Here is a 12,310-nt window from a genome sequence, read left to right on the forward strand (position 1 = left end):
TTTTCCCCTCCCCTGAGTCAAAATGTAGTTCAAAGCACCTGCTCACTACTGCAGCTCCAGGGGCCTTGGAAGTGGGTCCCAAGGTGTTTCCATCAGTTGACCATACCTGTGAGGATCTCATCACTCTCTGCATCATTTCTGCACACATAGAGTCCTCTGGTGTCTATGTCATCTCACCTGAGGATATGTTGCTTTATACACTTAAAGTTATTTCCCTATTATTTAACTTTTAAAAATTTCATTTGTAGATTCTCTTAAAAGGAATAAAGTAGTGACACATGCTGTAACATGTAGCATTAAAAACATTGTGCTGTGTGAAATAAGCCAGACACAGAGACAGATGTTGTGTAATTCCATTTATATGAAGTGTCTAGAAGAGTTAAATTCATAGAAAAAGAAAGAGTTGCACCAAGGGCTGGGGAGATGTGGAGTTGGGGAGTCACTAAATGGGGACAGAGTTTCAGTTTGGAACAATAAAAATATTAGGGGGATGGTCAATTGATGGCTGCACAACAATGTGAGTGGACTTAATGCCATTGAACTGTCCACTTAAAATGGTTAGAATGGCAACGTTTATCTCATAAAAATATTTTAAAGAATATAACGAAAATTATACAAGCAATTCTCTGCTACAGATTGCATGTTGCTCTCAATTATGTCTGCAGCTCTGACTTGTTTTTTTGTCAATTATTTTCTTCTATTTTCTGGAAGTGTAAGTTCTAAACTATGCTTGTAGAAAGAAATGGAACAAAAGGAAATCAAGGTCATTAATTAAAAACAATTAAGGGCAGTAGTGCAGTAATTGAAGTTCAATATGTTTATATATAGTCTCAGTGGAGCACGGGGCTGGTTTTTGTTCACTCATTTACTCATTCACTGTGCCCATTCTCTTTTAGGTCCTGAAGATTCAGCAGTAAACATGGGACAGATAAGATCTCTAACCCATGAGTAATGTCAGGTACTAATAAGTGTCATGAAGAGCAGTAAATCAGGGCAAGGTGATAGGGTATGTATGGTCTTGTTAAGATGCGTGGTGATAGACAGAGGTAAAAAAGAATAATGATTGTGCAACTTATCACTTGTACTGTGTATTGTTTCTGCATGTCCTGGTGATCATGGTGATTACCCCTAAAATCCAGTTGGCATTCGCAGGTGGAACCTAATGAAGAAAATAAACTCACCGACAAAATAAAACCAGGGGTGTGAGTATATGGAACACACTGACAAATCTCAGTGAGGAGGTAGGGGAGTAGAAGAGATTAGCCAAAGAACATGCATGCATATATGCATAGCCCGTGGACACAGAAGACAATGTGGTGGAGGCCAGGGGGTGTGGGGGCAGGGTGGAGGGGGACATGAGGGAGGAAAATGTGGGACAACTATAATACTGTCAACAATAAAAAATCCAGTCAGGGCTACATTACTGAAGGGACACACACACACACACACACACACACACACACACAGTTTCCTTCTTTTACTTAGGTATTTGAAAACCTGGCTTGGATTATATGCCAGTGTTAAATTTACACATCAATTCATGTATAAGCATTGCATTATTTCAACTTCCCAAACCTGTTACTGTGTTGCTTTGCCAAGTCTCCCTTGGGAATAGTGACCAGAAGGAAGATAATATTTTCACACAGCGTCTGTGTATGTTTTCCTAAGTTGGTCCTTTTCTTTTATGATTCACTCCCAGAAATTGTCTTTTGTTATATATTAGAGCCAGAGATTGTTGTGGTTAAAGTAGATTTCTTTTTTTTTAATCTGTATGCCTCCCAACACTTTCTTTAGTCTCTAAAATACTGTGTTTCTTCAGTAAATGTTTCTCAAATTGAACTAAATCCATGATTTGAAGGTTTCGTTTTACATGATAGGGGTGGTCAGAATTTCATGATTTTGTTTTTGGTGTTAAGAGATCTTAATAAATTTTTCCTTTGGAATTGTTAACTTTCAGGGTGTGCCAGTGTATAGAAGTTTAGAAGTTAACATGTGTCTCACTGAAAGCCTATTGACTTCTTGCTCATTTACCATTTTCTAAAATTCTGATATGAACTGCATTTATGCAAAGTTTTGAAAACTGCATTTTCAAATCAACTTTAAATATAGTTGTGAACTCTACCCTAAAAATATCACAGCCAATGCATGCAAAATCCCCTTCATTTATATTGTTCTTCAACTAAATTACATAAAATGTGCAGTTTTATATGGACATATTTTTAGAGCAGAGAACCTCAATTGTCATTCCAACTGTCTTGGCACCTAAAAGAGTTTAAAAATAAAGGTATTTGATTATTCAATAACATATCAATCAGAAAATGGACAGTTTTGAAGAGCTATCGCAACTTTGATCAAGGCAAAGAAACCATAATCACTTACTGGTTGTAGATATTATATTATTTCATAATAGCAAGTAACATTTGATTATATAAATATATATCTTTTTGAAATACTAGGTAAATATTTTAAAGATGGCAATGTCATAATAGAGGAAAACATTAACAATATACAGGGTCTGTATAGATAATGCCACTTATTATTACAACATCTTTTATTACAAAATGATAAGCATGTAATTCTGTAACATAACAATAATACACACACAAGCAAACCATATTACGTTTTAGCTGAAATGTTCAAATTAAAGCTATGAATTATTATACCCATATTATTACCCTCCCAACCACACTGAAGCAGGCATTACTTCTGCCAGACCCTGTATACTTCATTAATTTGAGATTATATCAAACTATCCCAAAGATATAAAGTGATAAGTATGCAAATAAAATAAATGGTAAGGAATTGAGGTAAATGCAGATAAGTTTTGGTTGAGCAATTAAAAGTCAACATATTTTTTATTTACATGTGGCTACTTTTCAAAAGAGTATAATTCTAAATTGTTCCCCCAAGAAATCAAGTGAAATTTTAGATAAGGTATAAGGTATCCCTTTCATTTCCATAATGGGCAATAGACTTCTACTTTACTCTTCAGGAGGAAACTTCTTCACTCTAACCTTTCTGAGTAGTAGAATTAATTGTGACTACTCAGGCGTGGCCTAGGGTTTCAGCTGTATTGCACTCCCTCAGCTGCATCAGTAGATAGTAAGGGAAGCTGTTACTCTCCATGAGACTGATTAAGGTGGGCTGGCCAGACCCAGCTCTTCCTACTGGCAGGACCCAAAATGTAGATTTGGTGGGACAAGAAATAGAAATCTGGGAGTCCATCTTTCCTAATTCTTTAAGATTAATTATACCTTTCTCCCTAGTGCTGTAAAGCTAATGGCACCAAGGAATAGACTTCCAGGCAGCTCTTTGATTTCAATCATCCTTTCCTGGATGACTGATGCCAAAAAGCTGGTTAATATGAAAGGGGGTTTATGTATAGTCTTGGCAGAGAAATTTTGATCCACAGAGTGTAGGGTTCATTTCACTATGAGCTGTCTGAAAACACTTTGATTTTAAATCATCAATCTCAATTTGTTGGGAGACCTGAGTGAAATAAAATCCATCTCAGAATAAACATGCAGATTCCTTGCCAATAAATTATTTCTTCCATGAATAAACACAGAAAATGCTCTAAAGAAGCACCACCCAATGTTAAAACAAAATTAGCTTTAAGGTATCATTTACACATGAGTACTTCCAGTCAGCATCTTCTCTTTTCAGTTCTGCTATTTGCTTCTCATGGGCTTTTAAAGTTGCTTCTTTGAAAGAGTGATGCATTCTTTTTGGCTTTGTGATTTCAATGGACTGTTCAGGGATGTTTTGGTTTTCATTTTCTTTAATTTTCATTTCAGGCAGTGTTTCATTCTTTGCAGGGGTGTCCAACCTTTTGGTGTCTCTACACCATACTTGAAGAAGAGTTGTCTTGGGCCACACATTAAATACATTGCAACATGTAATCACACAAAAAAAATCTCATCATGTTTTAAGTAAATTTATGCTTTTGTGTTGGGCCACATTAACAGCCATCCTGGGTTGCATGGGGCCTGTGGACTGCAGGCTACATCACCCCAATAAAGGGTTCCAGTGATCCCACTGCTGAGATTATACCCTAAGAATCCTGAAACACCAATTCAAAACAATCTATGCCCCCCAGTGTTCAAGCAGCGGTATTTACAATAGCCAAATGCTGAAAACAGCCTAAGTGCCCATCAGTAAATGAGTGGATCAAAAAACTGTGGTACATTTACACAATGGAATACTGCACAGCATAAAGAAAGAGGGAACTCCTACCCTTCGTGATGTATGGATGGAACTGGAAAGTATTATGCTAAGTGAAATAAGCAAGGCAGTGAAAGACAAATGCCATATAATCTCACCTATAAGTGCAACATAATTATTTTTGGGTGATATGACCACTTTAACTATGTAAACACCTAGCTATTGATCAGATAAACTGTTTATATCATAATCAAAAGCTTTCTGAGTGGATAAATCCAAACCTAAACCAGCTCTTTGTTCTACTTGATTTGATTCCTTCTGTGGAGAAAGATCCTCATGTAAAGAGAGCTGAGAATCACTGTAATGACTTTGGTCTCCAGATGCACACACCATGTCATTACACATTCTACTCTCCACAGTTTCTGTGTTTCCAATTTTACTCTGCCCTTGGACACCCTGAAGAGCCCCATCCAAAAGTCATGAACAGAGTTGTCTTCTATGCTTGTGAGTTCCTGAAGTGTCCAATGTCTCTCTATAGTTTTGCAGACTCATTGTATGCTGCCTTGGTAAAATCATGAGCACTTTCAAAGGTGGGTGCAGGAGTGGATTTGGATGTGTGGGGCTCATATTTTTATTTCTTGTTTTTTTGGGGAGACATTCCAAAAAAGCTCTGAAAACAATTATCTTCAAAGAATAAATTCCTTTACCTCAAATGCATGTCTTTTTAAAAAAAATCGATTGATTTTTTTTTAGAGAGAAAAACACTGTTTTCTTGTTTTCTTTATTTTTAAAGATTTTATTTATTTTTAGAGAGGGAAGGGAGGGAGGGAGAGAGAGAGAGAGAGAAGAGAGAGAGAGAGAGAGAGAGAGAGAGAGAGAGAGAGAGAGAGAGAGAGAGAGAGAGAGAGAAACGTCAATGTGCAGTTGCTGGGGGACATGGCTTGCAGCCCAGGCATGTGCCCTGACTGGGAATTGAACCTGCGACACTTTGGTTTGCAGCCCGCTCTCAATCCACTGAGCTACGCCAGCCAGGGAGAGAAACACTGTTTGCTTGTTCCACTTATTTATGCATTCTTTGGTTGATTCTTATAGTGCCCTGACTGGTGATCAAAGCCAAAACCATTATGTATTGAGAGGATGCTCCAACCAACCGAGCCATCTGGCCAGGGCCTCAAGTGCATGTCTTGGTGGTGGTGTTTTCATGCAGTTACAACTTCTTAATGGCTTATCCAGGGACTAAATCGTTTGAATTATAGAATTGTACAGAAAATGATTTTAACATCACTCAGTCGTCCACGTAATCATTTAAAAATTCCTGTTGTGAAAATTTTGGAAAGTATACCTAGAGGCATTCATCAGACTATATATTATATAATATTTTGAAAGTTTAAAATTTTTCCTCTACTACTACCAGTTAAAACCAAAAATGTTCTTGCCATTTCTTGCATACCAATATTTCTAGTATTTTATTCTTATCCTTCCTAAACCAATGGCCATCTCACTTATTACTTAATTTAAAAAGTTCTTACTATTTGTGCTAAGGGACTGGATACATGTGGCTTTGCCCTGTCTTTGGGTTCATCTTCTTCTCACTTTCTTTCCACGAGGCTGGACTCTATGACAGGTTTCCTGAATTATACTCTTCTTGACATCCTTGATTCCTGTGCATGTTTATTATTCTGCTACTTACAAAATCCTGTGCCCCAAATCTTCTGTATTTGCTCTCATATTCAGGCAGGGGAACTTACCAATAATCACACAAATTTAGACACTGGTTGTTAGAAAAATATGGTTCCCAATTTGACCAGTCATTGTAACTTAAAAAAAAGATTTTATTTATATATTTTTTAGAGAGAAGGAAGAAAAAAAGGTCAAAAGAGAGGGAGAGCTATATCGATGTGAGAAACATTGATTGCTTGCCTCTTGTGCACACTCTGACAGGAGACCAAACCAGCAACCCAGGCACATGCTCTGACTGGGAATGAAGTGGTGACCTTTCACTTTGCATGATGACACCTAACCAGCTGAACCACTGAGGTCAAGGCAGTCACTGTAACTTTTTAACATCACTTTTTAACATCTTTTCCCAATCTTTTCAATGAATGATTTAAACAGTTGTCACATTTCTCATGTGACCTATTCAACGTTTTCCTCCTGTCAGTTGGTGATCTCTTGATATATTGAGAAAACTGTGCCATCAGAACTATGTTGCAAACTCTCTTAATAATGTGTCCTTTTATCTGTATGCTGTCTACAGTCAGACTATTCTAACAAATATTTTCCTTAAAGTCAGAAGATGTATCCATCCACCCTGTTCTTTGATTCCATAATCTCATTTTGCTGTACTATGCGCCACTTTTCAGGGTTATATTCCCATCTCCTGCTCACCCTCTCTAATGGTTCCTTCTCATGAGCATATAGGGATGCTCAAATCTCTCCCATTCTAACAAAATGTCCCTTAACCCTGGAGTCTTTCTAGTTATTACTAATTTTTCTTCTCTTTTTCTCTTCCAAATTTTATGAAAGAGTAATTTTCACTATTTTAATTTTACTTTTGAGTTCTCTGAAATGTATTTTCATCTTTAGCCACTAAATTGAAAATTCTTTTATTAAGGTAACATATATATTTTAATTTCCTAAACCCAATAATTATTTTTCATCCTTGTATTGCTAAAGTGGATACTGAACATAAAAAGACATTATGTAATTCTTGAATTGCTTTGACTTATAGTGAGATTTTATTTTATGCTAGAAAATTCACAACCATTTAAATATCCCTATCTACAATTTAATGTTCCAATTTATATTTGCAAAGATACAAAATGACAAGATAATCTATGACAAAAACTATAAAACTAACCAATCCAGGAAAACTGCCGTCTTGGAAAAGAGGAGTAACAAAGTAATGTAAGGCCTTCACTCCATTAGGAAACAGTGATCAGAAACTGTTTAAATGCATCATGGTTATGGTTTCTCTTCCTATCCCTTTATTTTTTTCATTGAATACTTCTATTTTATCCAAGCCTACATCATATATTCATCATCATAGTTATGAACAAGATAATTCTTTAGCATAAAATATTTGGTAGTATTCTTACTTTTGAGAAAATAGGAGAGGTTAGTGGCCAGTGCAAAATTCTACACTGTAGGTGACTTCATAAGAATTACTTAATTATCACTCACATAATATCTGTAAAATCTCTCCTTATCCTGCTACTCTTCTGATATATTTAAAACTGTAAATATTTGGAGTTTTTATATAACACTGAAGAATAGCTCATTTGTCTGTTTTACACTGTCTCTTCTATGTACATACCATGAATGGCAGTTAAATAAATTATCTTATTATATAAACATCCTTTGAGGATGATGTTTTCATAAGCTCCTTTTTTATTTAAAAATGTTTTCTAAGTACTTACATTATTCATGGAGTTATTTTCATTATTTTACTATTTAAAATGAGTAAACTTATTTTAGCTTCAATTATTGCTTATATTTCTTCAGAAACAAGGAAAAAAGAAGTCTCTCTATTTTTACCACTAAACTCATGATTGACATGCTTGCCCTGAGATTGAAAAAATAAACAAGTCCAGCACTATGGAACTTTCTACCCAGGTGCTTTGGCACAGAGAGCTATTGCCCATGATTTAAAGGTGTGAGGAAAGATTAATGTCTCCATCCCTGGGAAAGCAGGGTGCACTCCCAGCAAAGGGCAGCTTTGTCCATTAAACTAGTGTCCAAAAAATATTACTACTGTCTTTGAATACTACAACATGAAAATAATCAGGAAGTACTTCCTTATAGTAAAGCAGAATTCATTTGAGGACATCTATGGAGGAAAAAATCCTGTTATTTCTTTATGCAGCTATTTATATTACTGAAGAATAATGAAATAAAGGTTATTTTTATTAAAAAACAAGAGATCAAAATTGTTTTAATATTTATTAACTAGTAATAAAAAGTTGTACATCTATATGTGTTAGTAGTTTAATGTTTATTTTAAGAGTGAAAATAAGTATATCATTGATTGCTTTTTTGCAGCAGTACACTGAATAATAGTGGTCTATGGTTGAAGTGGCTTAAAAGTAAACACCAGTTTGAATGTGCATTAGTACAAATAGACTGGCTTACTTAACTCCAGTGCAAAAAAAATTACATTGCTTCAGGTCAACAGAGAACTTTTTTATTTATTATAATGTAAAATAACCAGTATGAGTCTATGGTTTTTAGCCATTATTCTTCTTCTATGCTTCATGTATTAACATTATCCAATATAGCCATATTATGAAAAATAAAATCACTAATAGGTATTCTTTGGCTTCTTTTCAGGTCAAAGTGAATTCAATATTTTTCACATCAAATATGTTTTTATTGATTTATTTACTTATTCATTAAATATTTATTGACTGCCTATTCTGGGGCAGATGCAGTGAGGTATCAGAGCAATAGAAACTAAAGATAGAGTTCTCAAGCTAAAAAATGTGAACTTGGGACTGTGGATTCCTTCTTTTTGTAATGATACACACAAAACTGCCCTGCCTGAGTTTATTCTGAGGAACTGGGACTTAATTTATATTCCTTCTGGTGGAGAAGAAACCAAAATTTTCTACTTAGGAAAAGAGAGAATTTGTTATTAAAATCATAGAAGAGAGGGTAAATAGGAATTCTGTTATGTTACTGATAAATTTTGAGTTTTAGCCTTTCAGCCCATAAAAATCTATCTTTGAAATTATTGTAAAGTCATAATAACAATTCAGGTATAAGTCCAAATATCTGAATATTCTAATTTTTAATATTTTACAAACATTTAAAAACATTTCTTAGTTTCAAGTGAGTCTAAGCAGAGAGTTTTCTTTTGATGATAAGGTGATTTAACTTTAAGAAATGCTAAAGTAGATTATGAGACTTATAAGAAAAAAACAAAAACATAAATTATTGTAGAATATTAGATTTGTTCATAAAGGGAAATTGTGTCACCACATCTATTTCACAGCTATTCTTTAAGGATTTTAGTATCTCCTTTTTTTGACAAATGTAAACCCTTTCTTGCAAGATTATTTTTAGTTTTGAACTGATATTCAAGTCTCTTTGTGGGAGGAAGAAAACCACATCACATTTTATCATAATAAAGGTATTAATACTATCATGATTACTTACTTCTTTTTGGCTTTAAATTTCATTAAATCTTATCATTGTCTTAAATTTATTACAGAGGGAAGGACGCAAACACAGGTTATTTGGCTATCTCACCAATGTCGGACGTTTCCTTTCATCTTGGGGGAGGGTTGGAGAGACCGTGGTGGAGACAAAGTAGTGTTAGGAGAATACTGTCTGTCTTTCTTAGAAGTGAGGGTATTATTTTATGAATCCAATTTCGTATCTATCTTGCCATCTGTCACTAGCAGGAAGAGATATAGGACAGTGGCAAACTCATGTTAAAAAGGCTGTCTTGGGATAACAAAGAGAAAAGTTAATGGACGTAGATTTATAAATTATTAATGATTTTTCTTGTCATTTCTTGAAAAATGAAAGCTATGCACGCTGCCTCTCTCCCCAAACAGATTGCATTTTATTCCTTTGCAGTTTGTCCATCAGCCTTCACTCTGACAACATAATCCAGAACTAATCCAGAGCATTCAGTTTTCCGTGTTGGCTCTCAGGCAGCCTGCTTAGACAAATCCTGCTACCTGTCAGGCCTCCTGTGGGTGCCAAACCAACTGCCAGGTTAACCTCTGGGGAAGCAGGAAGACCTGCTGATTTAACCCCAACTTCCCTTCCCATAATCCACAGTAAATAGGGAAGATGTGAACAGGCTAACTGTTTTAATCAGGCTTGGGTCTTTAAAATCTGTTTCAAACACAGCTTTAAGGACTCAGGTTGTAAACATCACTATGTAAAATTACATGGCACTTTCTTCAAAACGTGAGCCTAAAGAAGCAGATGGATCAGATACAATGAAAGGTACTAATTTTTTAAAGCAGTATGTAAAAATATATACACAACTTCACTGAGCCACATCATTGCTTATAAATACTTCTTCATTGTCAGGATGAGGTCAAAACTGATTTAGGAGCCAAAAAAGGGGTGTTATTGTAAAGATTCACACTTTGCTAATTTTTAATATGCTTGCTATAATTTATCTTCTCTTTATCCCTACCTTCCACAATGCATGTATATGCACACACGTTAATTCTTTTTGCATGACAGTGAATTTGAATATTATTTACTGATTGGTCTCAAATGATTTCAATATGAGCAAATAACTAGACAAAGTTTTCAAATAAGTAAATATAAATTAATGTTGCATGGCATTTAAATGACTCACATTGAGTTGATCAAGAATAAGATTCGAGTACATTGAAGTAAAAAGCCTTTAAAAATACTCACTCTTTATTCAAAAAGAACAATAACATATCACCTTCTTCTTGTTGGAATTCAAGGCACAACAATCAGTCTGCTCCTGTGCATCAACCATTCACAGCAGAAAAAAACAAAAACAAAAGCTTCACGAGCACAGAGTTCCATGGCATGCTTAAAAGTTCCATTGCATGCTTAAAATTTCCACTAACTTTAGCCTTCTGAGCAATGTAATATAATGTGACTCAGGTCTTTCAATACTAGGAAGATAAGTATCCAGGTAAATAAGGAGGAAGGAAGCATAGACCAGTCCCTGGGGAGAGAAGCAGAACTCTACCACAAAGTGGTTGGAACCTCTGTAATTCTAATGAGGATCTTTGGTCTCCCCACTGTAATTGCAGGCATTTCTTGAAGAGCAAGGAGGACAAGGTTTAGTTCTGCCCTATTTATTCCCTCGCACAGGGTAGAAGATGACAGATGAGGGAAGTTCATTATGCAAAATAAACACCCAGATAATGGTTTAAAGAAGTGTGAGTGCACTTGTATACACGTACACAGTCTCACCCCTACACTCACACACACCACTGGGTTTCTGACCTGAGCAATTTTGAAATAAAAAGTTTTATTCCTATCAAATTATTGTGATGATAGACAGTATATTGTGTAAATAATTATGTCTTACAATTTATGCAGTAGAAATGAAAACCTATATTTTGTTTTTGAATGCCAAATAAATTTTTAAAAATAAATCTTTTATTTTTCTATTCAACAGGTAATAAATGTTTGTATTTATTTGAAAATTGACTTTTAATTTCTTTTTAATCATACTTGTTTTTGGTTTTTGTTAGCATCTTTTTAACCTGCTTCTTTCTATGGTGCATGATTTTTTCCCTTCTTTATATTTCTATTTGTTTTATTGATGCTAAAGTTTACTTGGGTGTCAGACAATAATTTATCATAAAGCAGCTGACTTTACAAATTAAGGTGAGAATGAGGATTAATTATAAAACAACATCATATAAGATAAAGCCTGTTTTAAAGCAGACCAAATTTTTTATGCTCAGTTTCATAACTAGGCAGTTATTAAACTGAAATTTGGAAATAAAATTTGAAATCAGAAACACAAGATAAAATTGAATAATGTGGTCACAAGTAAAACTCTTCAAAGTCTTCCATAAGATTACATTAATCACTATGTAAATGTTTTTGAAAGGCAGCTTTATTGCAGCACTGACTCTGTGTTTCATGATAAAATACACTGGGGCCTTAATCTTGGGATTGTGGAACAATGGCAACTGAGTTGTTCAGTAGGAGCCAGAAGCCAAGGAACAGGACTTGGGTAGAGGGAAGTGAGTGGATAGGATTACTTGAAAGGGAATTGATTGGGGTGCAGCTCTAAGGGGTAGAGAAAGTGGCATATGATAGAGTGAACCTTTTAGAAGAAAGGGAACTTAAAAGATATTTGTTAATGACTCGAGAAGGCAAATAGAGACAAAAAGAAAAAAAAGGAGGCAATCTGTGGCAAGAAGAGAAAGAAATCTATGGCAAGAAGTTTACATACAGACATACCATATATGGACTGAAATAATCACAGAACTTTTAGTGTTGCTTAGTAATGCAATCGTTGTACCACGTTTAAGTCATCAAACAATGTGTATCATTAGAAATTTTAAAGACACATCCATGCAACATATAAGAAAAATCCCTGACGAGTTATTCTAAGGCATGAGCTGGGCTGGCTAGGTTGAAACGGCTTCATGACCCACTAGTTGGGTAAGCTGGGGGATTT

This window comes from Phyllostomus discolor, chromosome 1 (assembly GCF_004126475.2).
Source record: "Phyllostomus discolor isolate MPI-MPIP mPhyDis1 chromosome 1, mPhyDis1.pri.v3, whole genome shotgun sequence".
NCBI lineage: Eukaryota > Metazoa > Chordata > Mammalia > Chiroptera > Phyllostomidae > Phyllostomus > Phyllostomus discolor.